Genomic DNA, 5,900 nt, shown 5'->3' on the forward strand with positions numbered 1-5,900 from the left:
TTGTGGATATAGTCAGCCAGATGGCATTCAAGAACCACTTGAGAAGTTCACTAACGCATATGCTGTCCATCTGAGCCTTTTAGCTATTTTTGCAGAGAACTGATCTGAGGGTGGCCCTGTGATGCATAATGAATTTCAAATTAATACTCTCCAGTCAAGCTCCACCTTGCTGAATAAACCCCAATGATTAATGCCATGAGAATAATGAAATATATTCTTCCCATTGGCCTGCACTACTGCATTAATTCCTGTTGGCATAGTAGAAACAGAACTTGACGGCAGATTAGCATCTGCCAGGTTGTTAATGCAATTACTGGGAGTGGGGTTGTCATTGCATTTTACACTTTCATGGTAGCTGATGGATCCTGCCTACCCCGGACGTTCATAGTTTGTGAATACCGTTAGATAATAGCAGATTCACTTAGCCTAACACTAGTTGATAAAACAAGGTTAGAATTGAGTCGAAAGCATCTGAAAATTTGGCTTTACACGTATATTTTTGGGTTGATATATGAACAGAGATCACATAACTGATTATTATTGTTAAGTTGTATTCGGGGAAGGGACAGGGCTACAATCTTTATATCCAAATGGGAATTTTAAAGCATAACCACCAGCAGTGCAGTTTTGTATATATTATATGCTAATATATTAGTGTTTTATGTGTGTAATCTAAAATACACGGGTTCTATACCAGCTTTACAGTCTTTTATGGCTATACGTGTGTGTGTGTGTGTGTGTGTGTGTGTATACTACATAACAGTACCGACTTAACAAATTATTGCAAACACACAGCTGTACCTTGCATGATAACCAAAATGTGTGTGAGGTTAAGCTTTATGTTTGCCTATGGTCTTAACGCCTTTCCTTGTGCAGAGTATGTATTTGTGATAAACCATTTACCAAAGACATGCATATTTTTCATAATGGCTTTCACATTTTATTTTTAAAATTAAAAAAAATCTGTGCAAATATTTATAAGTTTGCAACAATTGTTCTGCATTTTATACTCTCATGGAAGCTTAATATAACAAAGTATATTTTCTTAAAATTTTCTTAGATAATTGAATTCCGATACCCACTGGAAAAATACAAATAAAATATATTTTTTAAAGATCCTATTTCAATAGTAAAATCAATATTACGCTCAAAGTTTTTATCATACTGGTCTATTTACTAACACTCCCTTTAGTCTGGCAAAAAATGTAGAAAACATGCAACATCTTAAAGATTGTGCAAAGTTGACTCCTGTTGTTTGACGTAATTGTTGCCACGAGACAAGCTAGGATTTACTTCTAAAAATCATGCACACCTATTTGGTTTTATTAGATGTATTCTTACCAGGCTACTGTGTAAGTAGTTTTGGAAACCATAAGTAGTAGTTTATCAAGTTTTTTTTATATATATATATATATATATATATATATATATATATATATATATATATATATATTACATGGAAAAATGAAAAGGAAAAAAAATACATGAAGTATTTTTAATGTACTCAAACATGACTATTGTCTTAATGTCAAAGTGATGGTATCTACAATTCTAAAGGAAGATTATTAAAGTTTTCAGGTAAGTTGAGCATCATCAATTTAACCATGCATGTTGTTAAAGTCCAACAATGACTTGATTGTAATAAAGGCAGAGTTGGTCCTACATGGTTAAACCAGCACTCAACCTAAGTATACCGTATTTGCTCGATTATAAGACGACCCTGATTATAAGACGACCCCCCAAAATCTGAATATTAACTTAGGAAAAAAGAAAAAGCCTGAATATAAGACGACCCTAAAGGAAAAAAGTTTTACCAGTAAATGTTAATTCATGTAAACTATTTTTTTTAATAAAAGCTATGATTGAGAAAAATATTTTTTTTGTTTTTATTTCTTGTATTTTCCAGCCTGTCCCCCAGTTACGCACATCTGCCCCCAGGCTTGCCACACCAATATGGCACTGTGGCCCATGATATGCCTTTTAACCCTCTATATGCCACTGTGCCCCATGGTATGCCTTTTGACCCCCTATATGCCACTCTGCCTCCAGAAATGCCTTATACCCCTATATCCCATTCTGGCATTTAGGGGGTTAAAATGCATATTATGGGGCAGAGTGGCATATAGGGAGGTATAAGGCATTTCAGGAGGCAGAGTGGCATTAAGGGAGTTAAAAGGCATTGTATAGAGCACTCTGCCTCCAGAAATGCCTTATACCCCTATATGCCACTCTGGCATTTAGGGGGTTAAAAGGCATATTATGGGGCAGAGTGGCATATAGGGAGGTATAAGGCATTTCAGGAGGCAGAGTGCTCTATTAAATGCCCCCTTAACGCCACTCCAGAAATGCCCTATGCCCCCATTTAACTAACACACACACACACACTCTCTCCCCCCCCCTCCCCTCCCCTCTCAGCCCTCTCTTACCGGTGCTTCCAGCCGGGGCAGCGGGTTGACGTCGCCTTCTGCTGCAGCCGGAAGGAGGTGGAGTTGGCAGCGGGGGTTTGTATGCGTCCGTCGCGTATACTTTCCCCGGCTATCAGAGATCTCTGACAGTCGGGGAAGGTCTACGCGACGGACGCAGACAACCCCCGCTGCTAGCCACACCTCCTTCCGGCTGCAGCGGACGTTGTCTACGCGGATCGCGTAGACGTCAACCCGCTGCCCCGGCAATACAGCAGGAAGCACCGGTAAGTGTGTATGATGGGGGGGGGGGGGTGAGACAGGAGGATCCAGGTCCCCTGCAGCGGTGCGGGGGATCTGGATCTTAGTCTCCTAATCAGACTCTATTTGAGGTCTGATTAGAAGACGACCCCGATTAGAAGACGAGGGGTATTTTTCAGAGCATTTGCTCTGAAAAAAACCTCGTCTTATAATCGAGCAAATACGGTATTTTACAGGGGCAACTCAAATCTTCTTGCAGTCAAAGCTTATAGGGTTTGACCTTCCCAGTGACCTCAGAGTTTGAGATGTTTCAACTTCCATGGAAATGTATGGTTACACGCAATAACCTACTGCCTATACAAAAGCCAGGAGCAATGCAGTATTAAGTTAGGCCTCGTAAAATACTGAAAGATTTTATATTGGGTGTTTAACTGGCATGTTTTCTTTCTCAACTATCTTTTCCGGGATTGAGATTCATTGTTTCAACGAAAAAATTATTTGTGTGTTTGTGTATAAAAATATTTTATGACTGAAAGCACTATTTGCCATATTGTATGTTCCTTTCAAATGCTTAAATGTAATTACTTTTCTATGTGAAAATGTCTATATTTAGCCGATAAAGCCAAAAAGACAGCAGTTATTTGCTTATTGTTAAATCTAATAATGCAGAGATGTGTTTCTACTTCTGTTTTTTTAAATAAATATTTTTATGAACATTTGCAGCAGTAGATTGATTTATACCAGGCATTAATCAACATATGGGAATTAGTATCATACAATCAAATAAGAAGCACACAAAGCTGTAGCATAGACTCTCCTTCATGTCAGCAGTGCAGCAAGTATGAAACAGCACATGTATGTTAGTGTAATTGATTGCTTAAAGGCAGATTGGTCACAAATTCAAGTTTTTGAAGTTCTGTATGCTAAGAAAAACAATGTAATTATGTTTGCAGGTAAGTTTTGTTCTTTAATGAATCCCAAGTTTAATTATCCCAAAAGATGTACTGACAACGGTTCCTCATAAGTGAATGGAATAATGTACCTCAATGAGATATAAGCATTATAGATGTTTAGTTATATCTGATATTACCAGCTGGTAGGACAAAGACAATTTAACAATTTTGCAAAAAAACAAAGCATTAGAATCAACACCTAATACAGTGGAAAATGTAAGTGTCATGGAGGAACTAATCAGACCTATATTGCAACGTGACACAGATGGCACCAATTGACGTCTGGTGAGATCATAAAGCACCTGGAGTAGACATTATTTCTTGCAGCCAATTCCCCTTTTCTACCTTGATTTCCTTCTAATATTTGGTGAAACGTGAACTTTGAGTCATACGTGTCTCGTCGTCATCATCAATACATCCTCCCTAGCATTTCGTTAATTCTTACACGTGTAGTGCTTGTTCTCTGTTTATTGAAGGTTCTTCAGCCAGCCTTGTGTGGATTCCCTCCATGCCTTTTTATGGCATTATGTCACTGCTGCCAAGGGAAGTGAATTCTTCTTACCGTGAATTATTTTCTCCTGAAAGCATTTATTCCTACACAATATACTTATTTTGTAGTATATTTGAGATATAGTTTATTTAATTACAAATGGGGCCAATAAGAGGTAATTTATAATGCATTGTTCTTCCTGGTCAGGTAAGATGAGTCTCTGTCACTGCTGCTAAGAGCTAAGCAAGGAATTCATGGTACTGTGTGTAGAACTCGCTCTCTTAACATAATGGTGTAATTTTCATTGAGATCCATATGCAGAGATATATATTGGGAATCATAACCTCAAAAGCCTGTATATAACCTTTTATTAATAAAGCACTCAATATGGAGACTGATATCACAAAAACTTTTTCAGGTAGCATTGGGGGCACGCACACACACACACACACACCCCAAGATCGTGGGTCTTAATTAAAATTTTTTTTTTTTTTTATGTATTCATACGTAAATATGAAGAAAAATATAAACCTCTAATTTGGACAATCTGTCAATACCCCATTTACCTCACAAAACTTGGTCACGAAAAACTAGGTTTATGTCTATGTTTATGTACAAACTCCAAACACATGCTCCTGGCAGCTGGGTTTATTCTTGCCAACAATACAGAATGCCAACTGTAAGGGGTTACAAAAATGCCAAGTATTGTGGAACATAAGGAAAATGGTTGCTATTGTTTCTTTTGAAACAAAAAAAGGGAAAGTATTTCTGTAAATAAATGAAAGCACAAATGTGTAGTGTTTTGTTTGCAATATTGTGCATTGGGTTTTAAAAATGTAATTATACGACTGAATTCAAGCTATTAAGCTTTATTTTTTCCTCAGTGTTTTCAAAGCCACGGGGGGGGGGATCTTCTTTTGATTTTTTTTAATCCAATATGAAATGCCAACAGGGTTTGAATTACTGAAGCACCTGCTGTGTTTTACCTTAAACATTATAAAAAGGACAACCATACAAGAAAAGATGGAATGTATGCTTCTTTTATACAAGCCAAGTAAAGCTCTTGTACAACTGCATTCAACCCTTTATAACATGTAGTGAAAACAGAGTTGAATCTCCTTGTTTCGTAAATAAACCCCCTTATAACTAATAGCATTTCTGTATAACCAAAAAATGTCTTTGGGCACACACTAATTAAGATTGGGTGCAATAAATCCCGATAATTATTTTCCTCAAGAAAGTGTATTCACTGAACGGGGTGTTCCCAGAAGAGTTCAACCTTTAAGCTCCTTGATATCACTAACCACTATGAAACGGACCAACTCCATTACCCTGCTCCTGCCGAGCTGTATAGTATATCCTACACAATGCATTATACAAGACTATTTCACCCCTTCTTGCAGAAACAACTTAATGGAGTCCTTCATAATGCTTTGCAAAGTCAGTTAGTTAAGACTGCAAGTATCTTGCAAATCATTCTTTAGCAAAGAAACTCCTAACAACATTTCTGTGAAATAAAAAAAAGTTTGGATGGACATCTTGAGTACCATGTTTCCAACATCCACATGCTTCTGCTTATTCTATTGGGAAGAACATCTTCTATAATCTTGCTACATTTGCTGGTAGCCAAATATCCAAGTACCTACGTAACATTAACATGTAAGGAGTTTCTAAACAGCATCTACCTTCAGAGTCAACAATCCATTTTACGATAGAGAGGTTTGTGAGACCAGATGCTTTTAAATATCAGATAGTCCATATTGACAGTCATGGTTTGAAGACCAGGATTTTATT

The sequence above is a fragment of the Sceloporus occidentalis genome, unplaced genomic scaffold (assembly GCF_023333645.1).
Source record: "Sceloporus occidentalis isolate IW3139 unplaced genomic scaffold, rSceOcc1.0.p SCAF_55, whole genome shotgun sequence".
Classification (NCBI taxonomy): Eukaryota; Metazoa; Chordata; class Lepidosauria; order Squamata; family Phrynosomatidae; genus Sceloporus; species Sceloporus occidentalis.